This window comes from Crocodylus porosus, unplaced genomic scaffold (assembly GCF_001723895.1).
Source record: "Crocodylus porosus isolate Cpor-Errol unplaced genomic scaffold, CroPor_comp1, whole genome shotgun sequence".
Classification (NCBI taxonomy): Eukaryota; Metazoa; Chordata; order Crocodylia; family Crocodylidae; genus Crocodylus; species Crocodylus porosus.
Genome location: NW_017728950.1, coordinates 67432116 through 67457603, shown reverse-complemented (window position 1 = coordinate 67457603; position 25488 = coordinate 67432116). Strand labels below are relative to the sequence as shown.

Genomic DNA, 25488 nt, shown 5'->3' with positions numbered 1-25488 from the left:
CTATCTCACTGCCTGTGGTGGATGAACAGCACTAACAAGAGAAGAATAATACAATCGCTAAACTTTGTCACTAAAGTCAGCAGATACCAACTAATTAGTTTAGCTTGTAATAGTTGCTGTCATTTGCACTGCAGTGGGAGTTGGTCAAATCTCTTACACACACACACGCACACAATGAGAAGACAGCATTTATTTGTAGGTTGAACCAAATGATTATAAATGAATTGAGGGATGTCTCCAGGGCTTTGGAAAGGGGATGTAGGAACAGTGTTCCTACACTGTGCTGCAGGGGTGGCTGTACCCTCTGCTGTACCTCCCATACACACACAACAGGACACCACTGTCTTTATGCAAGAGGTACTGTTGCACCTCTTCAAAGGGCAGCAGTGGGGGACTGTTTTAAGTCCCTCAAGCTGGTAAAAATCATTCCTCTGTCCTCCCTTCCCCTCTGTGCTCAGTTGCATATTCCCTCCCCTCTCCTTCCCATCCCTCACCTACTGCTGCCAGTGCTGCTGTTCCAAGCCCCAAAGCTGCTCCTACCTCTCTGCAGCCTGGCTGCAGATGATGCCAAGCTCACAGCTGCAGCAGCAGGCAGGTTCCCTTTTTACATACCTGTCCCTGGGCTGGCAGGGAACATCCAGGGGACCGGGGAGGGAGGATTTATCTTCTGCTTGTATAGCTACGTTTTTCATTGATCTTGTCTTTTTCTAATGCAGCTCTCAGTCTTTGTGTAGTATAAAGTCAAGACTCTACTATACATATTTGGTCCCCTGGAGAGCAGATGAGCCCACTTCTGTTGTCCCTGACTGAGCCCAGCTCTGAGTAAAGCCCAGTTGAAGTGCATAGGTGCAGCTCTGGAGCTCCCTTCACTTCCACCTCCTGGGCAGCTGAAGACAGCAGCAGCAGTGGGCAAGAGCAGGGCAGGGAAGCAAAGGGGTGGTGGGGAATGATGTTGAGCATGGAGGGAAAAGAAGGTGAGGATTATTATTTGTTCTGGGGACTTAAAAAAAAATCTCTGGCTGCTCCTCCCACAGCCTGCTCAACTGAAAGGAGGTGTATGTCTATGCCACTGCACCTCCTGGGATCCACTCGTGGGTATGTGCCACTGTGAAAATGTTTGAGGACCCCTATTTAAGAGCAGCAGTAACCCCTGGTACTTCAGAAAACTAAGGGGTTATTTTTGCAGAGAAGTTAGAGAGGACCAAGCTCATGTGTGTGAATTTGCAGTGTACTGGCTACTCCAAGCTAGCTTCCCACCTGGATGCTTTAACTGTGTACTAAGAATGTCTTTATGCAAGAGGTACTGTTATGCAGTCATACATAATAAAACAGAATAAACTACTTCATATCTATTGTGCTATTAGAGTGTCCACATAGGGCATTAGTGCAGAGTAGAAAGTATGCTGGAAATTCACTCTCCCTTAATGTGTATCAGCTTTGTGGAGATGAATCCTTGACTAAATCCTTGTCTGGGCTGAAAATTTTAGCTAACTGTCTTTCCTCTGGAAAGTCAGAGCCACCTAGTGCTTGTGAGAAAAAATGTTTGTAAAGTAAAATGCACACATTTCTTTTTAGTTTAGCCTGCTTCCTTAAAAACCCACCAATATTATTGCTAACAAGTTGTATACAAAATTAATTACAATTCTGGATGTTTATGGAAATAGCATGTCCATTAGCACACACAGCAAAATAAAAGCAATTACCCAGACTGCACCATTAACTTGTATTTACAAGTTTGTTCCATACATGCAGTGCTTGAGAGGAAGGAATAAGATTGGGCAAAGACAATGGCTCTTTCAAGGCCTCTTTCAAGTTTGCGAGTTAAAAAAAACTTCAATATAATTGCCAAATCTTTCCCTCTCAATGTGCAATTAACTTCCTTTTCCAATTATCTACTCAATTACTACTTAAAAAAATCACTTGCATTAGAGTGTGGTTCCACTCTAAGAGATGATACAGAGAAAATGGCAACGTAGGGTTCCATGCTTATCCTGTCAGTGATTTAAGATCCAATATGAACAAGTTATAAATAAAAAGAATCTCTCTCTCTCTATATATATACACATCTATATATTGATATATCGATATATAGGTATTATTTATTTATTTATCTCAATCCCCATCTGCCAGCCCTGCCAATTTGACTTGAACTCTGAGAGTCAAACAGGATTGTTTCCAATTAATGCTTCTGCACCCTGAATAAAGGTTTTGCAAACCAAATTAAACGATATATATTGAATGCAGTCCAAATTGCTCCAGTTATGCTCTAGTGACACCTGTTTTACTCCATTATCTTTAACTCTTGGACAGGTATAACTATTTGGAGCCTAAATAATCATATGAGCCATGTCTGAGACACAAAGTGGAATAGAATCCATCTCACTGCCTGTGGTGGATGAACAGCACTAACAAGAGAAGAATAATACAATCGCTAAACTTTGTCACTAAAGTCAGCAGATACCAACTAATTAGTTTAGCTTGTAATAGTTGCTGTCATTTGCACTGCAGTGGGAGTTGGTCAAATCTCTTACACACACACGCACACACACACAATGAGAAGACAGCATTTATTTGTAGGTTGAACCAAATGATTATAAATGAATTGAGGGATGTCTCCTGGGATTGGACATAAAGGTCTTGTAAACTGAAAATTTTATAAACAAACAGCTGTTGGGAAAATACCATTATGCTGTAATAGCTGCTATTAAAATCCATTAGCAATCTTGATGGCCTGTTTGAATTTGATGCATCATTTGCTCTGAACAGCATTTCTTTCTAAAGATTTTAGTAAAATATATTTAGATTATAAAGGACAGCAGCAATAGACTAGGAGATTAATACCAATTACATATTTTACTTGCATAAGCCAATCAAGCTTTGAGGAATACTGGATATTCTCCAGTTTCAAATGTCATTTAGCAAATATAAAGAAATTAATCTAAAGGTTTCTGTATCACTAAGGGGTTGTTAACAAACTACAACATTGATAGTTATAGTTCTGCCCCAACAGAATATTTCTGGATTAAAATTGAGTCTGTCTTTTAGGCAAACCAGAAAAACCTCTCTATTTTTAAATCTCTGAGCATTCCCAGTTGACTCAAAACTGTCATCTTATTCCTGCTCATAGCCTCATATAACATGTTGGGTGCCAGCTGCCTTCAGGGCGGGGTAGGTATAGCTCATATTTCTGCCAGAATTAGTCACACTTCTAATGAGATGTTGAAAAATGTATTTTGCCAAAAGATATACAGAGATTCTCTTCTTATAGGAGCAATTCTATAAGACGATGTAACTTCATCTAAAATAATCCTCTGGAAGCATATATTTGACTCCTTATAAATGGAGTAATATCTATCTATCTATATATATGTGTGTGTGTGTGTACATTCCTTTTTATAGAATACAAACACACACACATATTATATATATATATAATCATTTACTGATGCTCCAAGAGCACCATCTGGTGGATGAGCAGGTATAGAAACATGAGTCTTTGTGACATTTTAGCTATACAGTAACCAGCTTTTGCTATCAGTATTATTTTTATTTCCTATTATCTATGCATATACAACATTTCAGTTTATTATATATTTTGCTTTGCCTTGTTTTGTTTCCAAGTTATAAAAGTCTACAAATGCCCTGATTGGGGAATGCTTTACAACTAATATTTGTGCATGCGTGTGCACACATATGCACATGGATTTTATGTAAAACTTTTCCTTTCTTTTCTCCTCATTTGCTTTCTTCTCCCTATCCCTCTTTCTCCCAACTTCTCCTTTCTCTTCTATAGATGCCCTGCAAGCAGCTTGCTGCTGCGTGGTAGCTATAGAGGTAGTTTGTCATGGTTAAGGACAGATGTTCAGAAGAAGTCTAAGTTTTGTGCTTTACTCTAAGTGCCCTAGGTTAGGTGAGGAGAAAACAGAAGAGACATTTGCCCTTGTGGGGGAGCATACAGGCTGCCTGCACTGGCTAAGGCCAGCAGGTTAGGGGTGCTCCCACACACCTTCCTGCAGGCTGCCAGAGAATACTGAGCCCAGCGGAGCAGTCAGCCACTTCTGATTCATCAGTATGGCCCCTCTCCCCAGCCCCACTCCCTTCTTGTACCTGGCTGTCAGCTGTGATGCTGGGGCAGAAGCCCCCACCATGGTCTCCCTAGACCCAAGCCAGCACTGCTGGGGGGACCTGCACAGCCAAGTCAGGCAGTGTATGAGGGGAGGGATGGAAGCCCCTGCTATGTGGTGCCCCCAGCTGTGCTGGCTCAGGCTGAGGTTAGGGCTGTCCAGAGCCAGCCCCCACTCCACCGCCCACCTGCCACTGACACCTGGAGTGGCCCCCAGCCCTGCTGCCTGCTGGTGGCTGGCTCTATTAATCTGCTTATCCAGAGCAGATGAGTGCATGCCACTCTGTGAAGTAGGGTTAGTGAGGCGGATGCAAAGCAGGCTGGGATGCTGGGGACTGAAACTTCACTTGAGTCACTAGGGGATATGGCATAGAAGTTTGATAGACCAGTCTAACCTAAATCACTTAAGTCTGATGCTACATCCATCCAGATCCATCTTAGACTGGGTTCTGCCCTTTTACAACCAGTCTGTTGTGTTGAACTTCTGTACTGTTAGAGGTTTAGACTGGTTTTCAGTCACTTATACTGATTTTATGTGCAATGTCTTTACCTGGCTTAAATTAATCTGCAGTCAGGCAAAAGGTAAGGCAGAGTAGTACTTTAGAAACTGATGCTGACAAAGGCAACAACCTGTTTCATCAAATTGTGGCTATGTAACATAAGTGGTTCCTGTCTTTTCCTTTCTGCTATTTCTTGTCTTCAACCCTTTGCCTTTTCCTCCTAGCCAACAATGTAATTATGATAGAAAGATAAATCACCAACTCTCATATTTAAGAATGCCTGCCACACCAGGGATGGGACAGTAGCCAGAACCACAAAAAGGTATAGTTAATAGCAGGAGATGTAGAAGATTTGGGCCCAGATCCTCAAATATATTTAAGCACCTGAAAAGAAGTGAGGTGCCTAAATACTTTTGGGGTCTGATGGTTTTCCATTGATTTAGACTGTTGGAAAGGGCAAAGTCAAAAGTTCTTTCGCTAAAGGACCCACATTTTTGTTCCCTGATTCCCAGATATTTTTTCCTCTTTTTCCTTCTTTGGTTGAAAGAACTTGACCTCCTTCTAGTACCAAAAAGAATAGAAATATTGAAAGAAGAACTGGTAATAGGTTGACCTTTCTAAACTATGACAACCATTTAAGTTCAGGGACTTCTATAAATAGATGCTAAACTTCCTTATCGTTTTCCCCCCTCCTATTCTTTCTTCAGCTCTCTGAAATTTTCCAGTCCCCTTTTCTCTCTCAGGCTTTTTCATTGTACATTTTCTTTTTACTCTACCTACTATTTTCTCTCTATATATTTTCCCTTTGCTCTTTTTTCTTTCTCTTGCTGGTTTTGTCTGTTTCTAGCTTTCATTTTTTTTCTATTCTTCTCTTCTATTCTGTTCCAGTCCACTAACTGATTTCTCCTTGTACCTCAAAATCACCACACTCGTTCCCTTTTTCCTCCTGCATCTTCCTGCCTTATATGTGCTTCTGTGCCTTGAGCCTCCAGCTGTATCTTCTTTAGCCCAAACCCAATCCTTGTCAGACTGCCTTTGCTTTAGCTTCTCTTCATTATTACTCCTTAATATTGTTCCATTATTTCCCTCAATAATAATGGGATAGCGTGGCCACGACAACAGTCTCCCTCTTGCCATCCCTCTTTTCATCCACAGGATGGAAGAAACAGATTCCTGGAACAACAAGTCTGACCAAGTCAGGGGTCAAACAAAAGATAGTGAACAGCAAAAAGCCAACACCACAAAACATACATAAAATAGCCCCTCAAACAAAACAAGGAGAAAAACAGATAGCAAGGAGGCAGCAAATATATGGATAAAACAATATATAACAAATGGAAGAAGGCAAAATAATCAGTGCAAATTGGAAATTATGAAGTGTAGACTAGGGAGACAAAAGGTACCAAAGGAAAAATCCATAGGCAACAAACATAAGCACAGAAAGTAATTTGTAAGTATGTCAACATCAGAAGACATGCCAAGGATGGGACAGGACAATTACTAAATATTAATGGGAAAACTGCTATTGCAAGGCACACACAGCATAAATATTTGTATTGTGTACTGAATTATTTTTTTCATATAGCATGTGGATAATGCAGTATTGCCGAGTGTGTTAAGAGTCAAACAACCTCTACTAGACAGAAATATTTTTTAAATATACAAAGCCAAATAAACTGTAACCAACAGTTCTAAAAGAACTAGCTGAGGAGATCCCCGGGCAGTTGATAATAGTTTTATAAAATATTTGGACTATTTAGAGACTATGGGAATAATGCTAATGCTTTGTCAATATTCCAAGAGCAAGTTGCCCAAAGGCCAGCTAATAAACAATGAAAGGTTAAAAATTCAGTTAATTCCAGTCCATATATTTTTATGGAAAATAGGCCTTGTCTAATAAACCCCGTTTCATTGTTTAATGAAATTACAGTTTTGGTTGGTATGTAACAGATTTGTCCATCACAGTCTGGATTGGTTGATAAACTGGGCCGATTAAAAAAGTATTCTAATATTGCCAGACACAGATCTATATACCTAGAAACACAGAGTCGAGGTTGTATCGAATGAAAGACTATCCCTGGAAAGCAAGGATACTGACAAAGATTGAGGTGTCTTAACTGGAAATAAAACGTGACTATTAGCTCCAAGTATGATGCTGTTGCAAAAAGTGTGTTCCTTGAACGTAGACACATAAGGTAGAATTAGGGAGGTCATTTTATCTTTGTATATGTCATTGGTGAGACTGATGTTCAGTTGTGATCTCCACATTTTTAAAAGGAGGTTGAAAAATTTCAGAGCATGTAGAAAAGAACCACAAAAATTATTTGGGGTTTAGAGAAAAAAATGTAGAGCGAAGCACATAAAGAGCTGTATGTGTATAGCTTATCAAGAATACTGAGAGGACTTGATTTCAGTGTATAAATACCTGTACAAGTACAAAATACTGGGGACAAAAGACCTAGTGGATAAAGGCAGAACAAGGACCAAAGACTGTAAACTGAAGCCAGACAAATTTAAATAAGAAATTAAGCACAAGTTTTTAAGGGTGAAGGTAATTGGTCACTGGAACAAACTACTAAGGGACATGGTGGATCCTCCATCTCTTGAAGGTTTCAGATCAGTGCCTTCCTGGAAGAAAGAGGTGCCACTGGGTGCTTAAGTGCCCTAAACAGCAATATCAATGGTAGAGCTGCCCGTGATGCAGTGATGGTCAGGCCAGAAGTGCAGTACCCTCCACCCCTTCCCCCAGAGCAAGTGCCCAGACCTAGTGCATCAGTTGTCCTCACTTTGTTATGCAACTACTGGGAGATAGATATGTTTGACTACAATATTTCTCAGATATTAATTAAGCTCAGTATAGAGGTAACTGGGTGAAATAGAATAGCCTCTATTTAGATGATCGGACAACATGGTCTAATGGTCCATTCTGGTTTTAAATTCTATGAATGCATGTTATGTGTTCTTGCCTAATATTTTTCGCACCTGGCTGGCGTTTTTTTTGCAAAGCAATCACTATACCATTTTTTCAGGGTTTTTTGTTTTCATTTAAATAAGTATACAAATTGTGGTTATAAGTTTTTCAGTTACCCTTGACTGCATTCTTATTAAACATATGAAGCCTAAAGACAACTTTATTAAATATAATTATAGTGTGTTATAGTATGCCCTGTATAGAACAACTATATTAACAGTGTTATAGCTCTACTTAGAAAGCAGAAAATACTATAGATAATCTATAGCTTTTGTTCATATTCCGTCAGAATATGCTGTTCTGTCCAAAGTGAAACACTTAATGAAATTGGGTTTTGGAAGAAAATGGAAAGTTTGACATTTTGTAGATGAAGCCCTTTGATTTATTAATTTTAAATTATTTTTAGAATATATTTACTTTGAAATATATAATACATAGTGAAAAGGGAAAAAAATCAAATTAAAATGATTTTCCTCCAAATTTCCTTTGCAGAAAATTTTAGATTTTTCATGTTATGTTTTATTTCAGAACAAAGCCGGATTTTGAAATCTCATAATCTTTTGTGAAACATATTTCTATCCTCTGTAGATCTCTAATGGTATTCCTGCATTTTGAGATGATCTCCTATCTCTTAACTTCTATGGAAAAAGTTCCTTACTCAGTGTAGGAGTTAGATGTGTCAGACAGTATATAAGGCAAATGAGTAAGGAAGCACACGCTGAAAGTTGAGAACAAAGAAATGTAGAACTTTCATTTTACTGATTATTATTCATTTTATCCACAAAATAAGGCAGGCGTCCTGTAGGAAATATAGGGTTTGCAGTTAAACACTGAGTCTGCATCACCATTGTGTAAATCACTGGAGTTACAATAACATGAACCCAGAGTAACACAGTAGGCATTGAATCCATGTGCTATTACGTATACACAGAAAACTGCGGAGTTAAGGTTACGCAGAGAACCCTATTTTTGTTGTTGTTGTTTTCTGCCTTGTGAGTGCCTGGGTTCACATTAATATAATTTTTTGGTATGGAATTTCCTACATCTTTTAGGAAAAGAATGAAAACAAAAGAAATCCTACTGTATGTAAGTGTCCAGTAGATAACAGTAGATTGGCTGTACCATAAATTATGTGCAATCAAAGCAGCCAAGTTCTTTATCTTGTTCCATTGCTTCTTTCCATGCCTTATGGAAGCAGGTTCTCATGGAATTCGCAGGCAATCACTAAAGACATCTTTAGCTCCGCGTTGTGCTGCTATACAAGTTCCAAGGGGATATACCATATGCCAAGATCAATGTAATATCATCCAAGAACCTAAATGAGTTGAATACTGAGCATATATTTTGGTAAACTGATTTTCTATTTAAACTGTGTTGGTTTATCCTGAAAAAAAATCCCATTGATTCACTCTTTAGCGGAGAAAAAGGGACCTTCTTACTCTGCATGCACACACACACATCCTCAGTTATAACCACATATAAGCACTGTGTGAAGAACTTTAACTGGATTAACTACTGCTCTCCAACTTCTTAGGACAGGTCATTGAACCAGATTTACAGCTGTTTTGTGTCACTGCAGTAATGAAGATAATGCTAAGTCTCAAACTAGTCACCTTATTCTGGGTAACTGATTTTGCAATATTTTGGACTTTATATAGTCACTTATACCTGCTCATAGTGAGTGAAAATCTACTCTGAGATGCACAAATGAACAAAATGTGGAATGGTGGAGAATTAGGCCTGGTGTATGAACAGCCAGATTGACATTAAGTCAGAATCAGTCCTCCTTGATATCCACACATACATTTACAATGACCCAACTTATAGTTTGTTCAGAAAAACAATAGCATAAGTAAAGGTGGGATGAGTGGGGCATGAACCCTGGGTGCCATTTTAGAGGGGTTGAAAAAAATAATATCAGCCACTAATTGCAGAAGCAGCCTGGCCACTGCTGCTGCCCTCCGCACTGGTGGCATCCGGGGAGAAGAACTGCCCAGTTATGCCTTTTTGTAGAACACCGAAATTATTTCAGATTTTAAACTTTGTGCTCAGCGAGTGTTGATACAAAATATAAACACGCATACAGTTGGTGAACTTTCACTAAGTGCAGCTGAGTGCATGGCATCAGAGAGGCATCTGCGAAGTACTTTTTTTTCTTGCTTTGGTAGATAATGACTCTTGCATCTCATCTGAAGGAACTGACTGTTTAACAAATGAGTTGCTGAAGGCATCTCACTTAACTCGCACAACTGCAAATACTTTGTATTGTTATTAAAACTTCAGTGAATTACAAAAGCCTGTTATCAATAATATTTGTAATTTTTTTTGTGTGGCCAGTATAAAATTAATTGATAGTCTCAGTCCAGAACCTGATGTTGGGGGATAGATGCCAGAATATTTCACCCCATTGAAGTCAATGGAATGATTTCTTTTAATTTCTTAGGCCCTTGGATATCACTAACAAGTTCTGAATGGAAATGGGGATCAAACTACCACTTTAAAAGAGATGGTATTTCAAGTCAAAGTGTTTGTACATGGGCAAAGAAGTATGTGGATGTCTATTTTGCTGCTACATGATTTATATTTGTAATAGAGAAGTTCAATCTTTAACAAGGCCAATTCAGCTCATTTTATGAGCAGCATATTTAATAAAAATGGGCATTCTGTAAAAACCATTTATTAATTTTTTTATTGATATAAACAAGAAAAAATGCTAATTTACTGGCATACACCAGAGAAAATGTAAGTACACCATACTGTGAATGTGGTGTTGTTTGGACTGTCCGAAGTGAAGGACTGAGGTAGTATGTGGAAGCACATTGTGCATCTATTCAGCTTAATGGAATAAAAGTATATTTAGGAATTTATGCTCTTTGGTACTTAGATATATTTCCATGATGATGGCACATCCTGTTGGTCAGAGGACTCAAGAAGTAGAGGGATAGTTGAAAATAAGTCTATATATTGAGTTGATTATCGCAAGATGCAGTTGTGAACACATTACAATCCTATTCTAAACCTTCTTGAAATCCATGAGTCTTTTCATTAATATCTGTGGGTGCTGGATCTGACTCTGTTTGCATAGGAGCGCAACATAAATAAGCAATGGACTCAATGATTTGCCACATTTGGAGGGTGTAAGTAGAGAAAGGAGAGATTGAGAACATGGTTTGAAAACAGGAAAACCTGAGAAAGATTGAGGCAAGAGGAGGAGGAAACAGATTTTGAAAGACAAGGTAAGGAAAAGGGATAGCCAAAAGAAAAGGGAGAAGCCTTGGGTAATAATAAGAATGAAACCATCAAAAAACCTCCCCAAAACCACAGTCACACCTTGTAAATAAAGAACTAGGAGCCACCTCAACATAAGCTACTATTGCAAAGTGCCCTGAATAGCTTCTTGTGGGTTGAAGCTAGCTGATCAGTTTCAAAGCAGTGCTTTGGTGTTGAAAAGTGCAAACCTTTATCCAGACTTGATATGGGTAAGGTGGGGCTGTATTGGTGAAAGCAATACTTTTTTAATACCTGTCAAATTATACTGTCGAGCCATTCACCTGCCTGTGGTGGAGATACAATAGAACCAAAAACTGTGACGGAGCTGGAGTACAATCAACATCTACTCATGTGCAGGGGAGAACAGGACACATGGAATTAAGTGTCAAATCCAGCCACAGTATTTCTAAATCCACTATCTGCTCAGAAATGAGCTTATTTTTTCTTGAACTTGAGTGAACATGATTTTCAAAGATTAGAGAAAAGCAATTGTTTATGCAGTGGGTATCATTTTTCTGACTATGTCTTATCGTACTCATTAAGCAAACAGCTTCATTTACAATAGCATCTATGATGAACTAATCCTACTTTCCACACACAAACAAGTAACTTACTGAAGTCAAATGGAAAACTTGCAATTTTATCTCCAATAGGTTGATGGTGACCTGCAACTTATGGCACCTTTTTTAAAGGAAGCAACAAACACTTGGATGATCATTTTTGTGCCTGTTTGAGAAATCTTCTAGTTTTAGTCTAAGGTGGCAAATGTAAAATGCCTGTAAGGAACCAGCTTAAACCAGAGAACTTAAAAAAACAACCCATGCCCTGTTTTTTTTTCTTTTGATGATGCTATTTAGGGAGAATTAACGTTTTGAGACAGTATCTGTTCTTTTGTGGATTTGCAGTGGTTAAATCAATAGTTAATGAGGTTCGTCATGTAATTTGAGCCTCTAGTTTGTTTATGCTAGACCAACTTTATCCATACTCCAAACAAATTATCTCTTATAATCACCAGCCTGAAGATAAATCTCTAAATGTTTTTCTGATGATAGTGCTGTGGTTGGCAGGTGTTAAAAGTGCCTCCCAGGGACAAAGATTGAAGATGGGCTTGTTCCCACAAATCCTTCAGGCGAGGATGTTTAGCTTTCTATCCTGTCATCTGCAGAGGAGCCTTGTATGGTGCCCTGCTAATGAAATCTAATAGGCAAAGGTCATATATCTTTATGAAGAAAAATGCAAAGCTGGTGAGTGATGAATGTGCTCCATGGGGTTCAATGGACGGTGCTCAGGGATAAAATCCATGTTTAAATAGTGTTACAGACTGCTTGGCATATATATATTCCTAGTGCCTTAACTATGCTTTGTAAACTTCCTTTGTACCTGGCCGTATGAGTGAAATAAATATAAAAACAACTCTTGCTGACATTCACACTTATTTGCTTAGAATTAAAAGTAAATAAGACCTGAAATGGTCGGCCATCTACCAGTTTTTAGACTGATGATAGACGCAGGGAGCTGCAGTACAAACAAAAAATATATTTGTGATATCTTATTTACCCTGTTTTTAAAATGTTGTGTTAAAAAGTAATGACTCCCCAAACTGTAGAATCCATACTATTGAATGTAAAGCTACTGGTTTGATATGATACTTGGTTCAGACATCTGTAAATCAAGATCACTATATCAGTAATAAATAGAATTTAAATGGAATATTCAGGTACTAGGTTGCATATAGAGCTTTTGAAGAATGCCCTTCAGGCCCTTTAAGAAATCTTTAATCTGAAGTTAGAAGGAATTAAATAAACCAGATATTGCTGAATTACTGCTGTTTTTAGAGAAGTTACCAGTTCATTTGCTGTAGTTATACTGCTGAGCTAAGAGACAGTTCAATAAATCAACTCAGGCTTGATGGATTCTACAAACCATTGCAATAAGTGCGTGAAAGAGGAAAGAAATCTCTTAGCATTCCCTCTTTGACAAAAGGGTATGCAAAGAGCCTGAATGGATGAATGGTTGATTAATTTTGCCAGAAATTTTCTTGACAGCTAGAAATGTGTTTTTGTGTTACCATGTTTGCATGGGAGTTATTTTGTAAGGTATGAATTATTGCATATAAATTTACACCTGGGACTTAGCTGGCTAAAATAGACAGCTCCTGGTCAGTACCAATCCTTGTGATGTTTCTCAGCAGCTTAGTAGAGCACACCCAGAAGATTGGTCTCTGGTAGCTTTGCCTGTTATCTCTTGCTAATCTGTGGTCAGTGAAATTAAATATTTCATATGATTCAATATTAGTCTGATGTGCAACTCTCACAGGTATTTTCAATGAATGTCCAAGCTATTGATATTTTAAAAGTTTTTAAAACAGAGTAACATAAAGGAGACAGGAAAGGATAGAAACAGGTATAATTTTTGTTTGCAAATAACATGCTGACTTCTAAGGTAGGGGATTTCACCTCTGCGGGCATGTCTATACCTGTAGTTACGTGTGCCTAAACTTAATGCGTCATTGTTTAAGGCACTTTAAGGTGATTTAGATGCACATCTATACATAGATGCACTCATACATATTAAGGCACATTGAATTTAGGCTAAGTCACATTAGCTGCACTAATGCACATCAGCATGGTATGTGTCCATTGACACACACCGTGTTAATGCTTATTAAGCAACTACACAAGTGCTAATGTGACTTAACTATGTGAGCTTAAATTTGGTACTTGCTTTAAGCAGGTATCACATTTAGGTGGGATTAGCCTAAAATCACCATTTTTAAGGTGCATTAAGGGAATGCATGTGTGGACACATGTCCTTAATGCACCTTAAAAATGGCGATTTTAGGCTACTCCTACTTAAAAGGCCTACACATAGACAAACCCTGCTTTCTCCCAACTAAAACTGCTTTATCTCTTTATCACTATTTCATCATGTCTATTTAGAAATATAATGTATCAGTAATTCCTTGACATGAAGTTTCATTAGTTATATCTAGAATGGAGACTTGTGACTATGTGGAGCAGAGTGAGGGAATGACATTGCAGCAAGAGAGGTGTCAGTGCCCAAAGCCAACTTAACCCTTCCCTGGCCTTGGAACTGCCATAGTTTTATATGGCAAGTAAGAACCCTGAATTTGATGGTGGTTCTAGTGCCTGGGCATGATTAACATGACTCTTGATAGTGACACCTGCTTCTTTCACAACAGCATCCTGCCCCTGCTAAGCTGCACATGGACATAAGGTCTAGCTCCTCTGCCTCCATTACAGTGCTTCCCTTTACTCAGTGCCCAGAGCTTGTCACACACAACAGCTGCTTTGTGTCACTTGTGGTACATATGTCCAGAGTTAGGGCATATGTTATCCACCTCAGTGGTCAGAAACGTTTGCCTCTCACTATTCAAATATGATGCATGGTTAAACTCCCGTATAATGGAGGAGGAATCACCTTTTGAAGTTCTAGATAATGGCCATTGCTGAAGGCAGGCTGTTCCATTGGATGACTTGGATGTTTCACAACTATGTGGCCGTTTTTATTTTCTTTTGATACAGTGAAATGCTGTACTTCAGCTGGAAAACCTAAAGCATGCTGGCTGTCATGACCAGGTCTAAGAATGCTAGATGATAGGCCTACATGAAGCTTCAGTTGCTGATTTGATTCAGAGGTGATTTGGCCTGATTTGGTGGCAGAATCTCCAAATCCAAATCAAATCAGGAGACCAGTAAAAAGGTCCAAATTGATTTGAAGCCTCTGAATTGATTCGGAAAAGATTTGGAGAGCTTCAGAGAGATTTGGAGATTTGGGCAGTCCCTGCTTGCCACCGCAGGGAGCTGGACCCAGACTCCATGCTGGTAAGAAGATGGGGTGGGGAGGCTGGAAAAGGGGAAAGGGGACCACATGGAGGGATCCCTGCCAGGCCCCAACCCCTGCCTGCTCCCCCAGACCCCTTGAGTGCCCCCGGCCCCTGCCCACTCTCCCAGCCCCATCAATGGCTGCCCCGCCTGGCTGTAGTGTCCTGATGCTTTAAAAAAAATAAAAAATCCCTGCACTCGCTGGCTGCTGCAGTGGCTGTTGGGTCCTCTGGGGCTTGTGGTAGAACAACCCCCACACAGCATGGGGCAGTGGAGGGCAGCAGGGATCACTCCCCGCTCCCCCACCAGGACCTGGTGAGTGCGGGGCTTTTTTTTTTTTTTTAAAGCGCCAGGACCCTGGGGCCAGGCAGGACAGCCATTGACGGGGCTAGGAGAGTGGGTGGGGGATGGGGCCTGTTTCACTGAGATATTTGGCTGGTTCGGTGGTGGCTGAATTTTCAAATCAGATTCAGCTGAATTGATTTGGGACAGTGATTAGAATCACCAAATTGAAACACTGTCCCCCGAATCAGCCGAATTCGAAGCCGAAGCAAATACTAGCCACTTTGCACAGGCCTACTAGATTTAGGTTTAGTTGTATGGCCTTTTTTTTAGAACTTTCTAAAACAATTGAGACTTCCCCAATACATGTCTGCTTGTCCCAACTGTTAATACATTTGAAACACTTGAGACTTTTGAAACTTGTTACAGTGATATATTTAAAATGAAAATCAAAATAGACAAACCAGAGTTTTAACACATACATATCTGAACTTTTTTCAAAAAATTATCTCAGTTTATTCAGTCAGAAAGCAGGTGTTAGTATTATGATCAGTGGGAAATTTATATTTGCTGTGGCAAACATAGTCCCTCAGTGAAGACATAATATAATCATTCAATTGATTATAATTTAATTATCCATCTCACAATACGGGTCCTAATGTTCAGAATGCTTGCTTGGTTAAGCTCATGCTAGTCCAGTGATAAATGCAGTGTAGAAACCCATAAGAATTGAAGAAGAGCTTTCTACCTCCCCTTCTATTTTTTGCACTTAACCTTTTCCAGGAAACTTCAAAGAGAAACTATAGCAAGAGAGGCAAGAAAGAATAGCGGTCCTTTTGAAGGTAACAGAACTCATATACATCCTGACTACATATTAGTAGTGGGAAGGGCGGAACTATTCACAGATAGAATGGTACATATATATCAAATAAACATAACCCCTCCTTACAGGCTCTTCAAGCAAAGATGTCATACAGAAAACCTTTATAATTTTGTGTAAAACAGATCTACCTCTAGTATGATACCAAAGACAGCTAGAGCAATTCTCATAACTTTCTATTATTTCATTATTTTTTTCTACTTTGATGACCTTACCTGAAAACTTTTATAAAAAAATAGCTTGTCTCTCTTTTCAGGAGGGGGCTTTTGGTAATTAGCTTGGATTTACAACAAATGGCACACAGACTGTTAGCTCTGCATGTGTGCTATAACATTGGTGTTTACCCTATTATATTGCAATTTAAGTATGTCATAAAGTTTTATCAGTGAGCACATATAAAGAAACAAAAAAGCAGAAGTAGTGAGCGTGAAATACAAAGAGGATATAGAGAGTCAGAGTATGCCTGAACTTATGGCTCTTTATGGCTCAGAAATAATTGCTTTTATTGAGAAAATTTATAATGGGGATACAATCATATTCCTCATTTATAGTTTGTGATGGTTGGGTATTTTTAGCAAATGAGTTGTCAGCAGAAAGGCTTCATTAGACCCATCAGGATATCTGCCCATGAATAACGAATCCCAAACTGTACTGACAGTTTCCTTGAGCCAAAATGATGGAGCACCTCTGACAAAAGCCATATTGTGCTCTCCATGTGAGAAGTGTGAAGAACAAAAGAGACAGTTTGTTCTTAATTTGGTCAGGTTAATATTGACACAGTTAGCTCAGAAGACTCAGAAGTGTGTGTAATATACATTTACAGGGATCACTCGGGTAATTGACTGCTGGATGTCATAAATCAGAAAGTGTTTCCAGAGAAAAAGAAATTACATTTCTCTTTGAATATTGTTCAGAGGTTTTAAACATTTTCAGATTCGCAACTATACTAATTCTTAAATAAATATAATAAAAATTCCTACAACTTCTGAAATACTGCTGCTTTTCACAGAGAAAAGACTGTTTCGCTTTCATAATATAGGAGTTTGTATAAAGCAGATTCACCAATACTGATCATACCAAAGAGAACTAGAACAACGCTATAGCTGAGTTTATATTATTTCATTATATTTGTTTCAACTTTGATGATTGCACCTTTTCCTGTCATACCCATCTGATATACTTACACTTGTTACAATAAAGACCTATATCACTGTAAACTTTGGATTTCTTAAACGCTAATATATTTTGAGAAGAAATATTCCAAATTAGTTTTGGCAAATTATGTGGAAAATCAACCAGCATGTTGTCAGTTTTGTGAATGAGATTTTTTATATGCCTGATGTATAGAAATTGATTTCACTCACAATTTACACTTTGAATGAAGCTTGGGGTTTACAGTTAAAGATAAGAAAATGCTTGCTTTCTTCAATATGACTAGCTAAGGAGCTGGTCACTGTAGTACCAAACCATTAAGGAAACATATTTAAAATTATACCATAACATTTTTTTCCTCTCATGTTACAGGATTATTTAGAGGATTCTGATAACTAACAGGATGCATATATAGTACTTCATAGCTGTAGAGTTCTGTGAAAGTATTAATTTATATTTAAATCAACAAGAGATAATACACTGAAGTAACAAGCTCCTTACAAAAAATAATAGCCATTAGACCGTTCGTGGAGTTTCAATTTGTCATCACTGTATTTCTTATTGTGACATTTCATTAACTCCAGTAACAGATTTATTTTTACTGTGATTATAATACATTTTCAATGTGGCAGCTTAACTTATGAAACCATTAGTGTTCTTTCATTTCTGCAGGAAATATATTATTCTCAGTTAGGTTTGGCAAGAGCTATGGTATTCTAGTGAAGAATATTTACTTAGCTTTAGAAAGTTTTATTCTTAAAGGCTCACAGTTTCAACCTGTATGTATTTTCTAGTCTTTATAATTCTCAGCCATTTGAAAGAACAACATTCTTATTTATGAAGCGAACCACACAGAAAATTTTTCTTTAGAGGATGCTGAGGGTGCAATAAGAAGCTATATTTAATTGGCAATAATTACGTCGTTGGTAGGGTTTGCACCCTGGGCAGCTACGGGTTCTGGCTCCATGAAGCAGAGGATAGTTTGTCATAGGCAGGGAGTTAACCCTCTCACCTCCCCCTGCCCTCCCACTGATTGCCATGCCGGGCAACAATATAAAATCCTTACTTTGTTGGGACAGTTAACTTCTTTCCCCTGCTCTGTATAACTACAGCCTCTAGCTCAGGGATAGGCTAAATACTACCCACAGGCCAGATCTGGCCCGTGGCAGGTCCCTTGATCCCACCTGGCCCAGGGTCTGTCCAGACTGTGGCACATCCCACTGCTCCCCGGGTGCACAGTGACACTGAGGCAGCTCCATGGCTGGACTCCATTTCCAGGCTGTCCAAGCAGTGGTGGCTCCTTTCAGCTACCACCATTGCTGGCCCCAGCCCCAGGGAGTCTGGCAAGGAACAGTGCACACAGACCCAGCTGATCCCACTCTTCACCCACTCCAGACTCATCCCAGCCAGAGCAGACCAGCTCCAGACCAGCCAAGAACTACGTGCAGGTTCTGGCCCCAGCTCCAGCCCTGGCTTGCCCCTCACGTGCTCCGGACTGCCTACCCACTATGAGCAGCAGAAGCTCGGGGGCATGGGGGAAAAGTGGTCACTTCCCTCTCACCACTGCCAGGCCCTTCTTGGTGCAGCCAATGGGAGCCCATGCCCGGATTGCCTTGCAGCTCCTTTCCACTGCCACTACTGCCCTGATGGGTGGCCTGGAGGTGACGCTGGTAGAAGTGGTGATGGTGGCAGAAAGGAGCCACAGGACAGCCTGGGCACGGCAGCAGTGAGGGAGAGCTGGTGGCTTTTCCTTCATGCCCAGCAAGAGCTTCTGCCCAGCTGCCACCACTGCTCATTGTGGGTGGGCAGTCTGGAGCAGGCGCAGGGTGGGCCACAGTCAGGACTATGTGCATAGGTCCCTGCTAGTCTGGGGTTGGTCCACTCTGGCTGGGGAGAGCCTAGAGAGGGTGTGGGGCAGGCTGGGGCCAGGTCTGTGCACTCAGCTGTGCACTGGTGGCAGTGGCAGGGAGGAGCCATGGGGCATTTGGGCTCCGGGCTGCTGGAGTAGAGCAGTGCTGTTTGGGTGTGTTGGGTGTGGGGGAAAGGCTGACCGGCCCACAACAGCTCCTCAAAACTGCCTATGTTGTCAGTGGGCCCAAATAATTGCCTGTCTCTGCTCTAGCTGTTGGGATCCTCAATATGCCTTGCCTCCATTCTGGAGGTCCCCTGCATCCATTCCACTGCCTCTCTTTATCAGTGCTTAGGATTCGGGCCCATGAGCCCATTTCTAGTTATACTACTAAACACAATTGATTTTGGGTGGGGGGATGGCAGCCAAAGTGAAAAGTGTGTCAACAATAACAGCAAAAGCACAAGAATAAGCCAAACAACCCACACTGAATGTAACATTTTTCATGTCTTTCATCAAGCTAAATCCCCCTCCGCCCACCCCATAAAAAACATTTTCAATGTTCTTGACAAGCAAAGGAAAGACATAATGACTACTTACTTCTTACTCCTTGATTCTAAGTCTTATTTGGCCTCTCACTCTTCCCAAATGTCTGGATAGAAATTGTAGTCAGAACATTTTTTCTAGTTTCAGTTAGCTCAGAAACACTATCATTTCCCTTCTGAAGCAGATTTTATTTTGTTTTGTTCTGTCTGCCAACTGGAGCCTAAACTAGCGTAATTCCAATTTTTTTTATAATTACAAGATCGCTCAGAAGCTTCAACTAGTGCAGGCTACAACTGCTTCCCAGATAGCTGGGACAGTCGGAAGTCAGCACATAACTCCTCTCTTCTGTACTCTCCACTGGCTCCCAGTCCATGCTGTTTTCAAAGTGTTAAGCACAGAGCTGGCTATACCTTATACCTCATATAGCTCTGTGGCTGATGTGAGATGCTATGCTGCTGTCTGCACTGGGCTTTGATACTGCAATGTTAGTTTCAGTATACCTAAATAAAGGCAATTGCATCTTTATGAGAAAGCCATTGCAAAATACTAAAGGCCAGTGTGTCAATCCATAATACTGAGAGACAGGGAACACTGATACAATCCACAGCACTGGAGAAGCCAAAGGGAAAAGAAAAGTGGAAGCATGTGACTGCTAGAAGAAGTAGGGTCCTCAGAATTCAAAAGGAACAGATTGAAGTCAACTGCTTGCAAGCACTCTGGAACAGCTGAGGAAAAGGCAAAAGAGAAGACATTGGGCAAGATCCAGAGGACTCAGCAGTTTAGAGAGCAGGAAGTACAGGGCCCCAGGAATGGGAGCTCTAAGACAGAAGAGTGATGATTATGGTGATCCCCTTTTTCAGAAAGCGGAGGCACCAATTTGTCATCTGGATTTGGGGTCCTAGGAGTTGTACTGTCTGCTTGGAGCCCAAATTCAGGATGTCACAGAAAGATTGCCAAATCCCATCCATCCCTCAGACCACTACCCTTACCTGTTTGTCCCTGTAGGCACCAACAATACTTCCAGAAACAATACTGCCCAGATCAGAGGAGACTATGAGGCTCTTGGCAGGAGGCTTAAGGAGGTTGGAACACAAGTAGTGTCCTCATCAATCCTCCCTGTGGAAGGCAAGGGCCCAGGCAGGGAGTATCATATCATGGAAGAAAAACACATAGCTGAGACAATGGTGGTGTTGGTGTGAAGGCTTTGGATTCTTTGAGAAAGATGGATGTTCTGGGGAGGAGGACTGCTACCAAGAGATGGGGCCCATCTGACAAGAACTGGAAAGAACATCTTTGGGCATCATTTGGCCAGTCTAGTAAGGAGGTCTTTAGTTGAGGTTCAATGGGGAATAGTAAACAAAATCTTAGAGAAATTGAACATACAATCCAGAGAGGAAAGGAAGGACCAGAAGCAGCAGCTAAACTCTAGGATAGGGTGAGATAACCGCAGGACTGCAACATGTGATGCAAAAGGGAAACAAATAGGTCAAAATGAAAAATGTGTCCAATGTATGCATACATGTATGAGAAGTATGAAGAATAAACAAGATGATTTGGAAGTCTCAACCTGCAAAAAGAACTATGATTTGATTGGTATTATGGAAAAGTGGTGGGACAGCTCTTATGACCGGACTGTCAACATTGAGGACTACACTCTGCTTCAGAAGAACAGGGTTAGGAAAAAATGGTGGTGGTGTTGCCCCTGTATGTCAAAAACACATACACTTGTTCCCTGGTTCAGGAGCAAGAAGGTAGCACATTAGAATGTATTTAGGTGGAGATACAAGGTGAAAGATACAGTACCAATATAATATGGGGAATTTATTAGAGGTCACCAAGTCCTGAAGAAGAGGTGGATGGGGTACTCTTTAAGGAGGTGATAAAATTATCCAAAAGTAATGAGATGTTACTGATGGGAGACTTCAATTTTCTGGACATCTGCTATAAGCACAATGCTGCTCAACAGCCCTGATGCTGCACAGCTTGCTCACCTCTACCTGGAGCTCCTTCACCCGCTCTCTAGAGACTCTACCAGAAGAGGCAAATGCCAGGAATAATGCTACCTTCTGACCCTCTCTTTTTGCCATTCACTGCTTCCTGATTCAGAAAGAAGCATTGTATAAAACTTCTCCATTTGTTTTCCATAGCTTTCAAATGGCACCATTTACACCTTCAAGGGTGTTTTTTACCTCATTTTACTTTTGGTACTATGTGGTATTCATCAATCAGTCAGAGCCAAGGCATCTGACAGAGAAGTCGGTTTCATTCAGTGGCAGAGTACTAACTGATCAGCATCATGTAGCAAGAGTCTTTGCCTAGCATGACTGGCACTGGTAACAGCCTTTTAAAAATATGCTTTTCCCACAGCATCTGGAATGACCAGGGAGCTGAAATGCAGGAAGGCAATTATTTTCTTTATCCTGAAGAGTTTATAATCCTAGGCTTTGATACTTATATGTAGGTGCATCTACATGTGCTGTTAAGGAAATCAAAAAACTCCAGCACAGTTCATGCTAGAGTCAGTTGCTCCCATGTGCAGCATCTACACGTGCACCCATGACTACAGCACTCTGAGCCAAAGCAAAGCAGCTCTTGGCTGGCAGGGTGCTCAGCGGGTCAGCCTCTGGCTCTGGGTGGTGGTGTTGGGCGGTAGAGGGGCTGACTGAGGCACGGGGGTGCTAAAATGCAGGGCTAGGCAGCAGGCAACTCCCACACTTTAGCACCCTCATGCCCCAGCCACTGTGTACACATGTATTTTAGTGCACATGACTCCTCTGCTGTAGGATACTACTGTCCCTTACAGTACTATCCTATGGCGGAGTTAATTTCCTGTGTCGTCATGAGTAGACTGTGATGCTTTGCTACGGAGCTAATCAGTCAACTCTGCAGTAAGTGCATGCATAGATGCATCTTGACCATGTCTACATGAGACCCTGACTGTGCAGTTGTTATGGTGCAGTCATTTAGTATTTGTATAAACAAGTACTAAATGACTGCTCAGTAATCTGATTTATTGAGCAGTAGCACCGATGACTGGCTTTTTTGCAATGCTGCTGCCTGAGACTATTGCACAGTGGCGTTGCATCATGGTTTCTGTCACACAATGCTGACTGCACAGTGGTCTCAGGCTACTGCACAGTCAGCATCTTGTGTAGATGCTGCCCCTGTGTGTATAAGTTAATATCCATAAGTCAGCCCCTAAAATGAAGGATTATTTAATAAATGGAAGAACTAAGATGTATATAAACATGTATCACTATTTGCAAGCTTATTGCATATAAACATGTTATATAAATGTATATTATAGTTAAGGGGCTGATTCTCATTTATACTAAGGCCCATTACTACCATACTAGAGGCATAAAGGAGTCTTAAAGAAGGTGCAGCTGTAATTCATGCCTTTTCATGATTATTTTTACACTACCAGTGAGAAGCAAAGGGGAATAGGTATATATGAGAAGCAGGTCCTAAACATTAAACCCCACAATATTTTTGCTGTGGAAGTTCTTTGGATTCCTTATGAAAATGTATACCAGAAACAGAGAAACATCTTTGTTTACCAATTATAGAGTGAATGATAGAATGTAAATAAAAAAAATGGATAATTTATACATTTCATATTTTATAAATCGTTTGCCTTAATGTACTAACCTAATGTAGTAAGTAAGAGCGAAACTTTTGAATATAAGAATGGAACTAGGGTTTGGTTCAGTATGTTTGCATTCATGCTAGGGCATTGTGAGTAGTTGTGGGCATTGCAGTTGTGTTGGGACTTGGATTCACTTCTTATCACAAATGTGCCATGGTTCTCAGACTATCCCAAATCTGAATCCATTCTCTTTATATTACATTACCTCACAGCAGCTCATCCTCTCAGCAACCTTTGTTCATCCAGCACTCTTTGGCCAAATTCTGATCTTAGTCACACTAGTAAATCCATTCATATCTATTCTGAGCACTGTAGCAGCTCTGTGACTTAGAGCTGCCTGTTGACAACTTCAGAGCTAAGATTAGTGCTCAGAATCAAGATTTCACATCCGTCTCTCTGGCTGACCCTCTTCCTCACAGCCTGACACATGCTGAGCACTGGCCCCCTGAAGTTCCCCCTGCGGGCTAGCCCAGGGGCTGACAGGGAGCATGGGACCGGGAGGTTGCTTCCTGCCTCTGAGGGCTGCCTGTCCTGGCTCCCTGATCGGGGCAGGGGACTTGGAAAGAGCTGCAGGTGGGGGGCAATCACAGCCCTCTGCCTTGATTCACTGGAGGGGCAGCTAGCAGTAAGCCCCTGGTTGGGCAGGGATTCTTGCTGCTAGCTGCCCCACTGGTGGATCAGGGCAGGGGGCTGGGACCTTCTCCTCCCCTGCAGTTCTTTCCAAGTCCTGTGCCTTGATGGTCCTATTGGGCCATGGGGCTGGGACCTGCTCCTGACCAGGACAGTTCTTAGGCCCTGCTCCATGATTGCAGGGTGGGGGCAAGGGAGCCTATTCCCCACCCAGTTCTGCAATCATGGAGCTGGCCAGGGAACATGCTCTGCAGCCTGTTCCCAGCCACACCTCCGTGATCACTGGGGAGTGGTTCCCTTTTGCCAGGGGCTCCGGTGCCCTGGCAGCAGACAGATTCTGGGGGCAGGGGGAAATCTCCTGCCTATATGGGCTGTACAGCCCAATAAGAAATTGGGAGTACATTTGCTACTTGTATTTACAGGTAGAAAATGTACTCACAATTAAAGCCCATTACTGCACAGTAAGCATCTGCACATGTAGACAGTGATGCTTACTGCGGAGTAATTTGCTCTAATCTCAAGTAACGTGTCTTGTGTAAACATGCCCTTTGTGTAGCTATTCTGCACATGTAAAAAGAAAAAAAATATTTTTGTTATATACCGTGCAAGCAGCGAGATTGAGCTGCATCTTTAAATGTAGAAAAGCAATATTTTTACTTACTAAACATTTGACAAATAGAATATTTTTCTTAATTTTAACTTAAGGGGAGGGAAACACATTTTGTGGACACATCTGAGCAGATTAATAAATAGTATTTGTATACATGTAACCAAAACAGCAATTTATCAGGTAGAAGGCAGATGGGGAAGGGCGGGGGAATGCCAACCTGTATATACAGTTGTGTTGTGTTGATGATGAACTGCTGTTTATTCAGGGGCAGCATAGCTTGGCAGCAAGAGAAGAACCATTACAGCATCTGACATTGTGCTTAGCTAGAAGACAACAATAAATTATCTCAAATACAAATAACAAAAGCATAAAGGAAGAATAAAATGTTCTCTGAGACTGCTGTTCATTATTTCATGGAGCTGTTGCCAGAACTGAGAACTGAAGAAATACAGAGATTATTCGTATTACAGGCTTTTCTTTTACCCACACTTGAAAGAGAGGCATCTGGTTTATGCTGCAAGATCTCAGTCACTTTAGATTATATTTATACCTACTGTAAAGTTAATTTATACTTGAAGTGCTGAAGATAACTTTAGTATAGAGGAGCTTCAGACGGAATTAGAATCCATGCATTTTTTTTCTCCTTATGGATATTTGTTATTTGCTGTAGAGCTATGATTCTCAACCAGGGTGTTACGGCAACCTGAAGTGCCATGAATTCCTTTCAAGGTGCCATGATGTGTCACTCAGAATTAGCACTGTTAGGTGTGCAAACAAGATAAACTCAGGGATTTCTAATAAAAAACACTCTGACCTATTGCTCTGTTATTAATCCTAGGTGGCACTTTTTACGGAATGTCTTGAGTCTAATAGGGGTACCTTAAGTCTGAAAACATTGAGAATCACTGGCTGTAGAATGATAGCCACTTAAAACAAACAGTTTAAGGCTATCTTGTCCTACTATATCCTAGTATTATTAACTTATAAGAGGTTACTGAAGTAGTCAGCTATATTTGTCTGAAGTCAGACAGAAGGTAGGGCAGAGTGGCACCTTAGAGAGTAAGTGGTTCATAGAGGCATAGTTCGTTTCTAAGGGTGCCTGTACATGAGTGTTGGGGCTACTCTGATGAGCACATTGGAGCAGACTTGATAAATTGAATTGAGTGGTAATTACTATACTC

At 40.6% G+C, this 25488-nt stretch overlaps 1 protein-coding gene across 4 annotated transcripts in view; it reads left to right on the top strand.

Moving 5' to 3' along the window:
* The window catches only part of PRUNE2 (prune homolog 2), a 204592-nt gene that overhangs the window by 94003 nt on the left and 85101 nt on the right, over positions 1-25488 (top strand). The gene's annotated exons all lie outside the window — the stretch shown is intronic.